Source organism: Somniosus microcephalus, chromosome 10 (genome assembly GCF_052327205.1).
Source record: "Somniosus microcephalus isolate GS21.2 chromosome 10, FLI_Smic_1.0, whole genome shotgun sequence".
NCBI lineage: Eukaryota > Metazoa > Chordata > Chondrichthyes > Squaliformes > Somniosidae > Somniosus > Somniosus microcephalus.
This window is the reverse complement of record NC_140996.1, coordinates 62,439,350-62,457,478: the sequence shown is the minus strand read 5'-3', so window position 1 is coordinate 62,457,478 and position 18,129 is coordinate 62,439,350.

The following is an 18,129-nucleotide window of genomic DNA, read 5'->3' as shown; positions in this document are numbered from 1 at the left end:
AAAGAGAGAGAAGGGGAAGAGTCCCTGAGCCCCCTGATCTCCGCCCCCATCACCCGAGCCCCGCCCCCCCGATCTCCTGAGCCCCGCCCCCCCTGATCTCCCGAGCCCCGCCCCCCTCCGGATCTCCGGAGCCCCGCCCCCCCGATCTCCTGAGGCTCGCCCCACCACCCCCCCCGATCTCCCGAGGCTCGTCCCACCACCCCCCCGATCTCCCGAGGCTCGTCCCCCCCCCCGATCTCCCGCCCCCCCCACCGATCTCCCGCCCCCTGCCCGATCTCCCGCCCCCCCCCGATCTCCCGAGCTCCGCCCCCCCCCGGATCTCCGGAGTCCCGCCCCCCCCAATCTCCTGAGGCTCGCCCCACCACCCCCCCGATCTCCCGAGGCTCATCCCACCCCCGATCTCCCGCCCCCCCCCACCGATCTCCCGCCCCCTGCCCGATCTCCCGCCCCCCCCCCCCCCCAACCAAGCACCGAACTCCGGAGGCCCGATCTCCCGAGCACCGGCCCCCCGCCCTCCCGAGCTGGCTTCAAGTCCGCCGATTGCGGCTGTGAGAGACGGCCGGCGGGCCCGGTTGCCAGGGTAACCCTTCCCGCTCCCCAAGCCCTGCCCGAGATCTGCACTCCCGAGAGCCCCGCCCCCCCGCCCGAGCTGAGCGGGGAACAGAGAGAGACGCTGCGTCTCAGCTGCTCCTGCTGCGCGCGCACCCTGACCCTCGTGACCCTCGTGGCTGACGCCGTTGCCCCGGGTAATGTGACACGGGCCGGGGGGGTGGTGGTGTGTGAGGAGCTTTGCAGAAGCCGTGGGAGTATTACCTAGCTCGGGCCTGGCTGGGCAAGAAAGGCCCAGGCTTTGAGGCCTAACAAAAACGGGTGAAAGGTAGGAAAAAGAATCTTCAGGTTAGAGAAAATATTTACAAATGAATGAAGTTTTTTTTTTAAACAATTTAATAAAAGCAATTTTATTTTGCTGGAAATGTATATTTGAAAAGAAAGAGGCAGAAAGCAGGAAAAAGAATGGAAGCAAGATGGCGGCTACTCACCTCGGTTCAGAACGATAAGGCCCACCCACACACGCACCGATTGGTCGACCGTCAGGTCACCAAAGCGTAGGATTGGTCAATCGTCCCGTCACTCGACCGTAGGAGGGCCCGGCTGCACGCGCCAGGAACCTGGCGTACGATTGGTCAACCTCGAGGTCACTCTGTCGCTAATGAGTGGATAATGAGATGCTAATGAGCGGAATTTTGAAGGTTTTCAGAAACCGCGGGCGCAATTTTTGTCCGGCCGAAACGTAAATACGCTTACCATCGTTTTGGAACGGTGAGCTTTCATCCGACGTAACGTACGCGTAGGTACACTCTGTAACTTTCGAGCGCATAGCCGGACAGACGCACACCTGAGGACAGACAGAAGGACAGACAGGAGGACAGACAGACAGAAAGAACGATCCGTTTATATATATAAGATAGATAGATAGATAGATAGATAGATAGATAGACTAGCTGAAGTACCCGGCGGTGCTGAGGGTTTTTTGAGGGCATGTTGTTGTTGGAAGAGAGAGAGAGAGAGAGCGACTGGGGGGAAGAGAGAGAGCGACGGGGGAAGAGAGAGAGCGACTGGGGGGTAAGAGAGAGAACGACTGGGGGGGAAGAGGGAGAGCGACTGGGGGGGAAGAGGGAGAGCGACTGGGGGGGGGAAGAGGGAGAGCGACTGTGGGGGGGAAGAGGGAGAGCGACGGGGGGGAAGAGGGAGAGCGACTGGGGGGGAAGAGGGAGAGAGAGAGACTGGGGGAGAAGAGAGAGAGAGAGACTGGGGGAGAGAGAGAGTGAGATGGGGGAGAGAGAGACTGGGGGGAGATAGAGACTGGGGGAGAGAGAGAGAGAGACTGGGGGGGAGAGAGAGAGACGGGGAGAGAGAGATGGGGGAGAGAGAGAGAGAGAGACTGGGGGGAGAGAGAGACTGGGAGAGAGAGAGAGAGAGAGACTGGGGGAGTATATTAAGAATACACTCAGCTCCATTGAGGAATCCATTGATTCCAATTGTTTCTGGGACAACTGGAATACATTACACAAAAAACAACACGACGAATTGGCCATTCAAAACGGAGACACATGGGAAAACCATTTTGAAAAATTATACCAGAAAAACACACTAAGCCCAGAACAATACCAAATATGCAAAAAACTAGAAAAGCTCGAATTGGCCATAAAAGATAACCAAAATCCGCTAGACCCCATAATAACTGAAAAAGAGCTATTTGAAAAACTCAAGGACCTGCGACCAGGAAAAGCTTGCGGTGCAGACGGCATCCTAAGCGAGATGATTAAACACACGGACGATAAAATGAAATTGGCTATCCTAAAACTCTTCAACTTGGCTCTGAGTGTCAGTTACTTCCCTGACAATCTGAAACAAAGGACTCATAATGCCCATGTACAAAAGTGGAGACAAGTTGACCCAAATAACTATCGAGGCATCTGTGTAAACAGTAACCTGGGGAAGGTATTCTGTAGTATCATAAACAAATGACTTATAAACTTCCTTGAGGAGCACAATGTCTTGAGTAAAAGCCAAATTGGATTCCTACCAAACTATAGAACATCAGATCATATCTTCACCCTACAGACCCTAATTGACAAACATGTTCATCAAAACAAAAGCAAAATTTTTGCCTGCTTTATAGATTTCCAGAAGGCTTTCGATTCCATCTGGCATGACGGTCTATTCTTGAAATTTATTGAAAGTGGTGTAGGGGGAAAACATATGATGTAATTAAATCAATGTATACAAACAATAAATGTGCAGTTAAAATTGGAGACAAACAAACAAAATACTTCCCACAGGGGCGTGGTGTGAAGCAGGGCTCGCCCATCTCACCGACACTCTTTAATATTTACATAAATGAATTGCAAAACTACTTGAACAATCTACAGCACCTGGCCTCACCCTATATGAATCCAAGGTTAAATTCCTCCTCTATGCAGATGACCTGGTTCTGCTGTCACCAACTAAGGAGGGTCTACAGCAGAACCTGGATCTGCTAGAGTCGTTCTGTCAGACCTGGGCCCTGACAATAAACCCCCAAAAAACCAAAGTCCTTGTGTTCCAGCAAAGATCCAAACATCAGGGACCCAGAATAAATTTCACACTAGGAACAACTAAAATTGAACAAACCACTAACTACACATACTTGGGCTTAAAAATCAGTTCTACGGGAAATTTTCATCTGGCTGTGAATGAACTGAAAGAGAAAGCAAGAAGGGCTTTCTATGCCATTAAAAAATCAATCCAAATAGAAATCCCAATTAGCATTTGGCTCAAAATTTTTAAATCAGTAATTGAACCAATTGCACTCTATGGCAGTGAGGTGTGGGGACCGCTAACACAACAAGAATTTGCAAAATGGGACAAACACCCAATTGAGATCCTACATGCAGAATTCTGTAAAAGTATCTCCGGACTCAAAGGAAAACCATAAACAATGCATGCAGGGCAGAACTAGGCCAATATCCATTAATAATTACTATCAAAAAAAGAGCCACCAAATTTTGGAAACACCTAAAAATGAGCAACCCCCACTGCTATCATTACGAAGCCCTGAAATGCCAAGAGAGGATCATAAAGAAGAATACCCTCAGTCAACTAGTCCTGGGACTCAGTGAAGTAACTGCTAACACTACTAACAATAACCAGCCCCAGGACAGTGACATCGTAACACAGAGAATTCGACCCAACACAATTATCACTAAGCAAAAGGAAAAATATCTGTCATATTGAGCAGAAACAACAAAAACCCAAAACAAACTCAATTGCTACTTGGCCCTAAACAGACAATACAACATGGCTGAATACCTGACCATGGTAAAGGATAGCAAACTGAGAAAAACCTTGACAATGTACAGACTTAGTGAACATAGCCTGGCCATCGAAAAAGGCAGACACAGGCAGACCCGGCTGCCAAGAGAGGACAGGATATGCTCTCACTGCAGTCAGGGAGTGATGGAGACAGAGATGCACTTCCTCACAGCTTGTGGAAAATATCAGGGCATAAGGGAGAATTTCTACCCAAAATTCACAAAAATATGCCCTGAATTCAGAAATTTGAATGACGACCAAAAACTCCCATACCTACTAGGGGAACAGAGAAATTGTGTAACCTTAGCGGCACACTATGTTACAGCTTGCCATAAACAGAGGGACAACCATTAAATCTAAGAAAAGAGTATATACAAATTATATGAATGTATATTTATACACTCAGGGATATATCTGTTTATACACTGTATGGATAGATCTGCATTTATGTGTTCAACCATAAATGTTTTTCGATGCTTTGGCAACATAAGATGTACCTTGTCATGCCAATAAAGCGATTTGAATTGAAATTGAAATTGAATTGAATTGAGAAAGAGACTGGGGGGAGAGAGAGAGAGACTGGGGGAAAGAGAGAGAGAGAGAGAGACTGGGGGAGAGAGAGAGAGAGACTGGGGGGGAGAGAGAGATTGGGGGAGAGAGAGAGAGAGACTGGGGGAGAGAAAGAGAGAGAGACTGGGAGAGAGAAGAGAGAGAGAGACTGGGGGGAGAGAGAGAGAGAGAGAGAGAGAGACTGGGGGGAGAGAGAGAGAGAGACTGGGGGGAGAGAGAGAGACTGGGGGGAGAGAGAGAGGGGGGAGAGAGAGGGGGGAGAGAGGGGGAGAGAGAGGGGGGAGAGAGAGGGGGGGAGAGAGGGGGGGAGAGAGGGGGGGAGAGAGAGGGGGGACAGAGAGAGGGGGGAGAGAGAGAGGGGGGAGAGAGAGAGAGGGGAGAGAGAGAGAGGGGGGAGAGAGAGAGAGGGGGGAGGGAAAGAGCGGGAGGGAGGGAGAGAGAGGGGGCAGAGAGAAAGGGGGAGAGAGAGAGGGGCAGAGAGAGAGGGGGCAGAGAGAGAGGAGGAGGGAGGGGGCAGAGAGAGAGGGGGAGAGAGAGAGAGGGGGAGAGGGGGAGGGAGGGGGCAGAAAAAGAGGGGGAGGGAGGGGGCAGAGAAAGAGGGGGAGGGAGGGGGCAGAGAAAGAAGGGGAGGGAGGGTGCAGAGAGAGATGGGGAGGGGGAGGGAGGGGGCAGAGCGAGAGGGGAAGGGAGGGGGCAGAGAGAGGGGGGGAGAGAGAGAGGGGGAGGGAGGGGGTGAGAGAGAGGGGGAGGGAGGGGGTGAGAGAGAGGGGGAGGGAGGGGGGAGAGAGAGGGGGAGGGAGGGGGGAGAGAGAGGGGGAGGGAGGGGGGAGAGAGAGAGGGGGAGGGAGAGAGAGGGGGGGAGAGAGGGGGAGGCAGGGGAGAGAGAGGGTGAGGCAGGGGGGAGAGAGAGGGGGAGAGGGTAGAGGGGGAGATGGGGGGAGGGAGAGGGGGGAGGGGGAGGGAGTGGGAGGGGGGGAGAGGGCAGGGGGAGGGGGGAGGAGAGAGAGAGACAGAGGGAAGGAGAGAGGGCGAGTGGCCTGCGGCCGCAAATGAAGTCAAGCCCTGGGAACGGGCGTGAGCCGGCTTGAGGCTGTGAGAGAGGGCCGGGCCCGGTTGCCGGGGTAACCCTTCCCCCCCCTTCCCGCCCTCCCGAGCCCCGCCCTCCCGAGCACCGGCCCCCCGCCCGAGCCAGCTTCAAGACCAGAGAGACGCCGCCGCTCATCAGTGTCTCAGAGCCAGCCGGTGCGCGACCTAGCGCGTGAGGCCCGGCGGGACTCAGGTTGCGCTCTGGGCCGACGTTGACGCGCGCACTGACTCCTGCCCCGCCCACCTTTACTAAGATGGCGGCGGTGGCAATGCTCAGCTCAGGCCCGCCTGTAAGGATTTCGGGGTTTCTTTTAAACTGGTTTAAGGTAATCTACCTGGCCAGCAGTCTTTTTGCTGCTGCACTCTAAACCAATTTCGCTACCCCTCCTTTAGCTCTGAGTGGAGGAACTTATAATTAATGATATTAAAACGGAACATGTGGTTTGGATGAGAGAAAATTATCAAGCTTTATTAACTAAAAGAAACCACAATCACAATATCGAACTATCCCACACGAACACAGTAAAATTGTAAAACTATATATCAAGGGGGTACACACGGCAAAAACGAGGGGTGCAATGGCTACAATGTATTTAAACAATCTTAGCAATTCCCTTAAATCACCATCCCCCCCTTAACTCCTGCTAGGTTGCCTTGTTGAGAGTCAGAAAATCTCTGCTCACATGGTCCAGCGAAGAGAGAGAGAGAGAGAGCTCACCTTATCGTCCCAGGAAGTCAAGAGAAAGAGCTGGCTTCAGCATCTATCTTTATACCTGGTGAGTCCCTCATATCCTGCCTTGCAGGCTGTGTGCAAAATTTCCCTGTGATAGGCTAACTCAAAGTGGTTAGATTGAGTTAATGTGATTTTCAGAGCTCCCTTTGCTGAAACAAAAGGGAGATACATCTGCTCTATAGTCCAGTACTGGGTGATTGGAAACCCATTTAAAGTTAACGCTTCCCATTCAAGGTGCAAACGTCTCTTCTGCAGTTTCAGGTGTATCTAAACAAATGCTAATAGCATTCAGTTGCTTTGTAAACAAAGCATTGTCCTTTGTCTTCATTGAACCTTACTTCCACACAGAAAGCTGCATTCCAAACCTCTTTTGTCCTTCAGCCATGTGGTGTGACAGCCATTTTATCCTTGAAAATTTAAAAAGCACATTGCCCAGGGATACTTTAATCAAAAACATGAATCTTCAGAACTGTAAATTATTGCGAATTCTTACAGTCCGCCCTTGGATACTTCCAGCTTGCTTGTAGTATCCTCTTGAAGAAATGAGCAATGATTTCTGACCCCCCACAAACAACCATCCCCTGTATTTACCTAATAGCTATCTGCCACTGATCCCCGTCCCGTCTATTCCCCTTAAAATTCAAGAAAAAACCATGGTACGGTAGGCATCTTACAGATACTTCAGTTTTTCAATAAGGGGTCTCATACCCCTACACGCTTGTAAAATTATACAGTGTAAACCAAATTTACAATCACTTTTTTTTTACATCATAAGTTATTACTAAATGTTGCAATCTTAGTTACACGATGTACTCAAAAATTATCGCAAGCACGGAGAGGGTCCTACGCCTCTGCTCAACTTGGAGCTGTCACAAACTGGTCCCAAGCACGGAGAGGACCTCACGCCTCTGCTCAACTTGGGGCTGCAACACAAAATACAAAAAATCATTAAACAACATGCTTAAATGAACCCCGATCATCATGTGCCGATGATGGGTCGCGAAATTCGAGTGGGTATTGTTCCTCCCACTCGGGCAGTAAAAGTACCTTCCACCCCCCTATGATCAGCTTAAACTTTAAAACAGGCAGAATGGATTTACCGACCAGCCTGTTCCGCCAGCCCCGAGCCGTTCCCTTGTCCTTTTGTGGAGGCGGGGTACCCCTCACGTTTCAAATTACCTTCCACAGCCCGAGACCGGGAAGTATGGGATCTCATGACTCCCAGTCCCTCCCCCTCCCGTCTTCCCTCGACTGGCTGCAGAAAATGATGGGTGCCTGTGTGGCGGCACTCCCTGGCCCCACACTGATCTGGCCACCCACTCATCCTTCCCAGCCACAACTTATCTTCTTTGCCCGTGGGCCCCCGGGTGAGTTCCTCCCTCCCCCGACTGCACCCACGTGACTCTTGGGTCTCCCCCTCCTCTATACAATGATTCCCGGGCCATCACCACCCACCCCCGGGGAACGCGTCCCTATGACCAGGCGCCCGCGCTTCCCCATCGTGACTCCTCAACAGCGAGGTCTCCCGCACGTGAACTTCGGTCAGGATAGTGCTGGGTTGGGGGCCGTGCCCCACCCAGCTGGGGCCATCTCCTCCCCGTAGGAGGAGTAGGCAAGTTCCTCCGGACTCTGTCCGGTTTTCCCCGAAGATCGCTGCGGGGTCTCCTGGATTCGTCCAGTGGCGAGGTGATCCCCAACATTCCATATCTTCATTCGATGTCCAGCTCGGGCTGGGCGAACATGGCTGCTTCATTTTCCCATCTCCTGCAAAAACTTAAAAGGGACATGCAGCCAGGTCTCACTGACCTGCTGCCTTAGGTAGAGACATGGTCGGGTCCCTCGACCTCGGACCAAAATACAAACATTCGGCACACATGTAAACTTAAACTCTTTAAACATACCTAATAAACTAGTTAAATCAACAAAACTTAAAATACCTTAAAAGCACGCAATATACACACACATAGCTATGATACATGCCGCCCGTCTCCGGACGGCCAGTCTAATCTCTGGCACTGTCGCAGATTGCTGCTGACTGCAGCGAAGCTGGACTGCCTCCTGTCTCTGGTCCCTCGCAGCTTATGGCTGTTGAGTGGGGGCCTCTGTTCTCTGGCTTTTCCCTGGCTCGGGAGACCGCCCTACTCCACTGTAAAGTGGGTGACCATGCTTTCTTAGGCTGGGGCACCTGCTGAGACCTTCTGAGGGGTGTCTCTACGGGGGAAACTTTGGCTGGCGGACCCTGAGCTTGGGTCACAGCCCCAGCTGGCTGGGAACCTGCTCCCCCATGTCCAAATAGCCCGCACTGTATAATGTACCTGGCAGCCTGCCGGTGCAAATCTCTCTCTGGGTTTGTCTGCTCTTTCCTGCCCACTCCTGTGCTGGGGGCAGGTATGCTCTCACCACGCGCTGCTGGTGGCTGGAAATTTTCCTCCCCATGCTTAAAACCTGGCGTCAGCTCCCTCCCTATGTCTCCTGCAAGGGGGATTGCTATCCCTGCCCCCGCAGGGTCCCACATCATGGGGGGACCACTCTAGAAGCGGGCTGGGAAGCTGGCCCCTTTAAACAGGCCACAGTGCCTGTCTTTACAGGTGGTGAACTTGAACTTGCCTTGTACAATTTGCATTGGTTGACGTGGAACCACTTTGTGCACCGGGGTAGTTTTACAGCATAGACCATGGGGCTGGCCCTATCCACTATACTATAGGGTCCCATGTAGAGTGGCTCTAAACTTCCCACCCGGGCATAGTTTCTTACCATCACTAGGTCTCCTATCTCCCACTGGTGGCTCTTGCTAGGCTCGAGCAGCAGCCGGTTATTCCGATGCTGCTTCCCCATGCTGTCTGCTGCCTGCCCATAAATCCGTTTGAGGTGTTCTAGGAGGTTTCGGGCGAATTTATCCCGGTTTATTTCCTGCAGTTGTCCTTCGGTGAGAACTGGGGCGAGGACATGAGTGGGGGTCCTCATAACTCTGCCGGTCATGAGCTCATGTGGTGAATGCCCTGTACTTTTGGACTGACTGGCCCGGATCCTCATGAGGATCAGAGGTAGGGTCTCTGCCCATTTTTGGGGTGACCCCACGACCTCTTTCCTCAATCTTTCTTTAAGAGTACGGTTCATACGCTCCACAATCCCTGAAGACCGTGGGTTGTAGGCGACGTGCCACTTCCCTTGAATACCAAGCAGCCTGAGGATGTTCTGCATGACTTGGCCAGTAAAATGGCCTCCCCGGTCAGACTCCACGAACTGGGGCAGTCCCCACCGCGAGAACACCTCCTTCGCCAAGATCTTTGCAGTCCCCATTGCTGTGGCCGTCCTGCAGGGGAAGGCTTCCACCCACTTGGAAAACACATCCACCAGGACGAGGCAGTACTTATAGCCTCCCTGGGTGGTGGGCAAGGGCCCTATATAGTCGATCTGGATCGACTGCCATGGTCCCTCGACCCTCCTAATGTGTCCCATGGGCACCTTCCTTTTGTGGGGATCGGGATTATTTGCTGCACACACAAGACAGCTAGCACAGAACTCGCGGACATCATCCCGGAGTTCTGGCCACCATCCCGCCTGTTCCACCCGTTGCCAGGTGGTCTCCGGCCCGGGGTGTCCCGCTCCCGGCCCCTCATGGGCCAGCTGAAGGAACTCCCTCCGGTGCTGCTGGGGTACTACCCACTGTTCCCCCCTGAACAGCATGCCTTCCCTTATGGAGAGGGTGGCTGCGCCATAAGGGCCTTCTAGCTTCCTGCCCTCCATTACTGCACTCATGACAACCTTCAGGACTGGGTCCTGGGCTTGGACCGTCTTGAGATCTGGGGCTAACACTACCCCTGAGCTCCCTTGGGCCCCATCCCTACCTCTGACTGCCGCCACGGGCCCAGACTCATATGGGTCCCAGAAAGTGCCGGCGTGTGCGCCCTCCTTGGCCAGCATGTCGGCTTGCTGGTTACCCTGGCTGCGGGGCTCTGTGGAGGAATGGGCCTTCACTTTATGGATGAAAACAGCACCTTCCTCCCCCACAGCTGCCAGGATTTTCTCCAGTAGGGGCTTTACTGTCAAGGGCTTCCCGTCGGCGGAGGTATACCCACGACGGGACCAGATGGCCAGGTACTCCGTACACGAGTTGCAAGTGAACATACTGTCAGAGCAAATCGTATATGGGGTAGGGAAGATGTCGGGGTGTGTGACCACGTACATCACCACGGACAGTTCAGCCTGCTGGGCACTCATGGTGTTAGGAAGCCTGATTGCCAAGGCAACGTCTGCCGTTGGGTCAAAAATCCCGCAACCCGTGAGTCGTACTCCAGCGGATATCATGCTGGAACCATCTACATAGATCTCACGGCCTGTGGGGTGTATCCCGGCCCGTAAACCTATATCCACCTCCCATACCCCTTCTATGGAACACTGATGGGCTGTTCCAGGATATACCATATTGGCCGCGAGCTTTGGCTCGCAAAGGCCCCTTACCCTCAGATCCATCTGCGAGAGGAGGAGGGTCCAGCGGGCAATGCGGGCACTGCTCACTGTCCCATCTTTAATCCTCCCATCCAGAAGCATCTGGGTGGGTGTGTGGTGTGTGAGGAGGGTGATGGGAGAGGTGCCTGTGAAAACCAAAGATCTTTTCACAGCCCAATGTGTGGCCAAAAGGTGCCGTTCACAGTTGGAATAGCTCCTCTCCACATCTGTGAGGACTCTGGAGGAGTAGACCACGGGCCTCAGCTTGCCGTGCCGCTCCTGGAGCAGCACAGCACTGAGACTATCCCCGCTGGCAGCTACCTCCAAGAAGAACTCCCTTTTCCCATCTATTGCTCCTAGGGCTGGTGCGGTCTGCAAGTCTCCTTTTAACTTAACAAATGCCGCATGGCATCCCTCATCCCAGGACCACTCCACCCCCTTGTGTAGGAGATGGAGCAGCGGGGCCGCTGTGGCTGCATAGTCCTCTATAAAATCCCTGCAGTACCCCGTCAATCCCAGGAACGACCTCACCCCTCTTACTGAATTGGGAATCGGTAACTCCTGGACCGCTTCCCTCCTTGCTTTATCTATGGCCCTTTCTCCAGCACGGATGGTCAGACCCAGGAATTTGACCTCCTGCTGGCCGATCTGCGCTTTCTTTGGGTTTACCTTGAAACCCCTTTTCCTGAGCAGCTCCAGCAGTTCGGCTAATAGTGGACCGTGCTCCTCTCCTGAATCAGTGAACAGGAGCAGGTCATCCACGTATTGAACCAACTGTGCGGGCTGGCTGAAATCCTTTAAACTATCTGCCATACACTGGTGGAAGATGCTGGGGCTGTTATGAAAACCTTGTGGCAAGCAGCTCCACGTGTACTGTTGCCCCTTAAAGGTAAAAGCAAACTTGTATTGATCCTCCCTCCTTAAAGGGATGGACCAAAACCCGTTAGAAATATCCAGCACCGCAAAAACGGTAGCAGATGCTGGAATACTTCCTATCAGGTCGGCAACTGCTGCCACCGTGGGCGCACAAGCTGGGATATTGCTGTTAAGCACCCGATAGTCCACCGTGGCTCTCCACGTATTGTCCAGTTTCCTGACTGGCCAAAGCGGAGAGTTAACATGGGTGGCTATGGGCCTCAGCACTCCCTGCTGCACCAAAGAGGCCATGGCTGCCTCCATGTCGGGTTCCGCCTCCTTGGGGAAATTGTACTGCTTTTGGGGCCGGGCCATGGGGTCCCCATCCACTCTAACCTCAAACCCTGTGACCCTCCCACAGTCGTGTTTGTGCGTGGCAAACGCAGCTAGATTAGCCTGCACAACTGTCTGGAATTCCCCCGGGACACCCTCGACCATGAGCTCGAGGTTGTAACCTTCTTTAGGCTTCACAGTACACAGGGTCCCCTTCCCTTCCTTGCGGGGAATGATTACTACACCTCCCTCTCCACCCGTATTGGCTCCCCACAGGCAATAATTGCGGAGATCCACGAGGATCTCGTGGCCCACCAGGAAGTCGGCTCCTAGGATCCCCTTTCCTCCCTCCGCCTCCCACCTTGCCAGGATACACGTCCATTCGGTCCAGATCGTTCCCAGGCGGATTGAGAGTGGCTTGGAGTATACTCCTGCCTGCTCCTGACCAGTGAATGTATGGAACCCTGTTAGACAGAGGTGAGGTGGTGGGATTATCCGTATGGATCACGGTGCATGATGCCCCCGTATCCAACAGATAAATCCCTGTAACCTCCTCTACCTCCATCTGTACAAGCGGTCTCTTCCATTCATCATACTGGAGATTACACAGACGGACAGGCCGCACGGGCTCTAGCCATAGTGGGGAGGCAGAGGTGGGCGAGGGGGCGGCAGCACCACTGATGGCTGCTACCTTTCCCTGGTTGGTCAGGAGAGACCGCATTGCTTCCAGTAGCGGTTCAACTGAGGCGGGGGAAATTCCTGTCTCTACCCTCTGGACTGGGGCTGTGGGATTTTTTCTCTTGCTATCCTTCCAGAGATTCTTACAGTCTTTTCTCCAGTGACTGCCTTTCCCACACCCATAACAATTTAACCTAGCCTGGGAGGGACTGTTCCCCTCCTGGTGCCACTCTTTCTTATACGGAGCCCCAGGTTTAACCTTGTGGACTTTACCCTTTTGCTGGGGGCTCTCCCTATTCCTCCCATTCCTAAATGCTACCGTAAGCCGCCGGATTACGGTCGCTTCGGTTGCTAGGGGGTCTCGGGGGTCAAACCAAGCATCGGCCTTTGCTCTTATCTGGGGCAGGCAATTGTACACCAGGCAACGAAGCCATTGGGTCCGCTGCTGCTGGTTCAGCTGTGCCCTATCTTGTCCCCCTGCACAGGCACGGTTGTAGACTGGCCACAGCCTGTCTGCAAATGCCTGTGGGGTCTCCCCTTCCTGCTGCTTCGTTTTACCTATGCGATCAAACGGATTGCCGTCGTTTGCACCCATGGCTTCCAGTATTTCCTCCTTCATTGGAAAGGGTCTGATAGAGCCTGCTATCCACAGAGAAAAGCAACATTCTGGCTTTCTCTGCATCATCACAGCCGTTAACACCGGCTGCCTGGTCTACTTGTTGGAAGTGCATTGAGGGGTCTCCCTTTCCAGAGAGCATGGGAATATGGTTCACCATGCCTCTGAGCTGTGGGGTATCATAAGGTATGAGAAAGGTATTCTGAACAGCCCCTGGGTTATCATTCACGGGCTGACCGTACCTCCGTTGTCTGAGGGGGTACACTGGTCCTGGTCCCCGCCTGCCTAGCGGGACCTGCTGGTGTTCTACCACCCCATTGTCCACCCCTCCTTGCTGCCCGAGCTCCCCAAAACCCGGAGCTGTGGGCTGCTGTCTTCAGATCTCTAATTCCCTAGCCAGCCTTTCCCCGGGTGTTGCCTCTGGGGCGGTTTGATTTGGGCTGCCAGTAAAATCCAGCTGACCTGCCTTCGGGTTGATCATGCAAATCATTGCCCTTGCTACCTTTAAAGCCACGTTAAGACTTTCTATCTCTGCCCTACAGGGGCCATGATCTGCTTCACCAAACCTGGCATTCTCTTCCCGCAGTCTCATCTCACTGTCCCTCGCCTCTGTGACTTCCTGCACAAGGTGCTCTATAAATGCCTGGCATTTCGTGACCTCTAGTGTGAGGCGTGCATTCTCTTCCCGCACCCTCATACCACTAGCTCTGGCCTCATACACCTCTCTGAGGCGTTCTACCTCCGCCTGGCATTTTCCAAGCTGGGACTCCCGATTCTTGGCCTCTTTAAACTCCTCCTGCTCTCCCATCTCACCCTTCCTAGCCCAGCCACCTATACCCCGATAGGTCGGCTTACACACTACCACTACCTTCCGCAGGGCTACCCACATACTGAAAGCAAGAAAGACAATAACTGATGCTTTCTCTAGATCCAGACCACTTATCATATCAAAACTGCCTCCACTCCTACCTGGCTCGCCATTGTAAGGATTTCGGGGTTTCTTTTAAACTGGTTTAAGGTAATCTACCTGGCCAGCAGTCTTTTTGCTGCTGCACTCTAAACCAATTTCGCTACCCCTCCTTTAGTTCTGAGTGGAGGAACTTATAATTAATGATATTAAAATGGAACACGTGGTTTGGATGAGAGAAAATTATCAAGCTTTATTAACTAAAAGAAACCACAATCACAATATCGAACTATCCCACACGAACACAGTAAAATTGTAAAACTATATATCAAGGGGGTACACACGGCAAAAATGAGGGGTACAATGGCTACAATGTATTTAAACAATCTTAGCAATTCCCTTAAATCACCATCTCCCCCTTAACTCCTGCTAGGTTGCCTTGTTGAGAGTCAGAAAATCTCTGCTCACATGGTCCAGCGAAGAGAGAGAGAGAGAGAGAGAGAGAGAGCTCACCTTATCGTCCCAGGAAGTCAAGAGAGAGAGCTGGCTTCAGCATCTATCTTTATACCTGGTGAGCCCCTCATATCCTGCCTTGCAGGCTGTGTGCAAAATTTCCCTGTGATAGGCTAACTCAAAATGGTTCGATTGAGTTAATGTGATTTTCAGAGCTCCCTTTGCTGAAACAAAAGGGAGATACATCTGCTCTATAGTCCAGTACTGGGTGATTGGAAACCCATTTAAAGTTAACGCTTCCCATTCAAGGTGCAAATGTCTCTTCTGCAGTTTCAGGTGTATCTAAACAAATGCTAATAGCATTCAGTTGCTTTGTAAACAAAGCATTGTCCTTTGTCTTCATTGAACCTTACTTCCACACAGAAAGCGGCATTCCAAACCTCTTTTGTCCTTCGGCCATGTGGTGTGACAGCCATTTTATCCTTGAAAATTTAAAAAGCACATTGCCCAGGGATACTTTAATCAAAAACATGAATCTTCAGAACTGTAAATTATTGCGAATTCTTACACGCCCCTCCAGCCTTCACAAAGATGTCGGCAATTGCGGGCCGCTTGTTGACCGGGACGGGAGGTGGCTAGCTCGGGCGTGGCTGGGCAACAGAGGCCCAGGCTTCGAGGCCTACAAAAACGGTGAAAGGTAGGAAAATTATCGAGGTTAGAGAAAAGATTTACAAATTAATTAACATTTTTTAAAAACAATGTGTGTTTTAAAAGCAACTTTTTTTTTGCTGGAAATCTAGATTTGAAAAGAAACACGCAGAAAGTGGGAAAAAGAAATGAAGAGTTTGGAATCAAGATGGCGGCTACTCACCTCAGCTCAGAAGGATTAGGCCCGCCCACACACGCACCGATTGGTCAACCGTCAGGTCACTGAACTGTAGGATTGGTCAATCGTCACGTCACTCGACTCTAGGATGGCCCGCCCGCACGTGCAATGAACCCGCCCCCGTGATGCAGCGATTGGTCGACTGTCATGTCGCTCGACTGTACGATTGTTCAACCTTCACGTCACTCGATGCTAATGAGCGGATAATGAGCGGAATTTTGAATGTTTTTTGTATACCATTGGCACAATTTTTGTCTGACCAAAAAGTAAATACGCTTATGACCATTCCAGAATCGTAAGCTTTCTTTTGATGTAACACACGTGTAGGTACGCTCTATAACTTTTGAGTATATAGAGGACAGACAGACAGAAGAGCTATTTTTATATATATGACTAGCTGGAGTGCCCGGCGGTGCCGAGGCTTTTTCGAGGGCATGTTGTTGTTGAAAGAGAGAGAGAGCGAGCGACTGGGGGGAAGAGAGAGAGCGACTGGGGGGGGGAGGGGAGGAGGGAGAGGGTGGGAGGGAGAGGGAAGGAGAGAGGGAAGGAGACAGTGAGGGAAGGAGGAAGAAACCGGGCAGCCCAGACTAAAGATGGCGCTGTTCAGACCCACACTGAAGTTCCGCCATGATCAAAGATGGCGTCACGAGGAAATTGTCGTGCCGCCAGAATCAAATATGGCGCTGTTGTTGCGCTACATTGACCTGCTGCCAGGATGAAAGATGGCCGGGCCCAGTTGCCGGGGTAACCCTCCTCCCCTCCCGATCTCCAGAGCCGGTTGCCGGGTTAACCCTTTCCCCCCCTTCCAAGCCTGCGTCCCGCTCTCCCGAGAGCCCCGCCCGAGCCGGCGATGGCTCCGCAGAGCTCCGTGCCGCCCCACGCACTGACATGGCCCCACCCTCCCGAGTTGGCTTCAAGCGAGCCGGCTTGAAGACCACCGAGCGGGGAAGAGAGACAGGCGCAACCGCCCAGGAGACCCCGTGCTCCCGCCTGAGTCAGTGTACGCAGGAGCGACGAGACAGGGGGGACCGAGGAGGTGGGGGGACGGGGGAGACCGAAGGGGGGGTGGGTGGTGAGGGGTGGGAGAAGCTTGCCACAAAACATTTGCCTAGGGTCCAGCATGGCTGACAACAGGCTTCAAGGCCTACCTGCAAAAATGGGGAAAGGCAGGAAAATTAATGAGATTAGATAAAAGATTTAGAAAGTAATTAACTTTTTTTTAAAAAACAATGTGTTTTAAAAGCAACATTTTTGTTTAAAGACGCAGAAAGCGGGAAAAAGAAATGAAAAGTTTGGAATCAAGATGGCGGCGACTCACCTCGGTTCAGAACGATAAGGCCCGGCCTTATTGGTCGACCGTCAGGTCACCGAAGCGTAGGATTGGTCAATCGTCCCGTCACTCGACTCTAGGAGGGCCTGCCTGCACGCGCCAGGAACCCGCCCCCGCCACGCAGCGATTGGTCGACCGTCGGGTCGCTCGACCGTACGATTGGTCGACCTTGACGTCACTCAATGCTAATGAGCAGATAATGAGCGGAATTTTGAACGTTTTTTGGATACCGCCGGCACAATTTTTGCCTCACCGAAACGTAAATACGCTTACGACTGTTCTGGAATCGTAAGCTTTCTTTTGATGTAACACACGTGTAGGTACGCTCTATAACTTGAGTGTGTATAGCCGGACAGACAGACAGACGGAATGACAGACAGAAGAACCGCTTTATATATATAAAAATAAAAAAGATAGAAGATTATATCAGTTAGATTATTCACTTGTTCATTGTTTAATAAATTCACTTAACATTTCAAATTTGAAAGAAGGTCTAATGTGATAGTTAGAGGGCTTTCTGTTTCAAAGTGCTACACGAATTAACAAATGCATGCCTAGATCTCAAGGCAAGGATTGACACATTTGAAGGTATGGGGAGCTTGGATTTACTAATGAGAGCCAAAATAATCTAAAGAGTAGAAAAGATCCATTGATATGCCTGGTGATGGAAGATTGAACTGAATCAGTCCTAAAAAGCAGATTTGGTAATCAGATAGCGAATCCAGTCAGATCCATGGTACTCCAGAATACTATTAATGATTGACCAGCGCTAGTCTCATTAATAAAAGTTGAATAGGTAGACCTATCATTGGTGGTTAAGATTCTACTCACTCAGTTCCAGATATCCCTGCAAGCCAATGCCAACAGTTAGGTTGATTCTTGCTGGACAGTCAATTTGAAGCAAACAAGTTCTCTAGCAAGCTGCATGATATTAGCTGATTAAGTTCCAGCAGTATTCCATACACACTTGGGAGTTCCCAACCTAAGCATTTTTGATTTAGGTAAGTGAAGTGTGTCCCTATGGTGAGTGCACACACCATATTGTACAAACAGAAATCTACTTCTGTGGATTTCTGATTAGCTTGGTTTAGAGAGTTTTAAGAATGGTTCCACGTGTCTCAAAACATCCAGCTGACCTTGCCCAAAAGAAAAAACACCTGGATAAATATCTGATTGGGAATGTGATTGAAGATTAATGGCTGAAGTATAGCTCAAGATGATCAAATACTCCATTGGACAATAGGGGATTGGCAATAGCATCGGTGGGGGGGGCACAATCAAGGATGAGTTTTATTTTTATTGAGAAATCAAGATAAAGAGCATCAAGGCTGAAAAAAAGACATTTATATAGCTCTTATCACACCCCTCAGAAATGTTT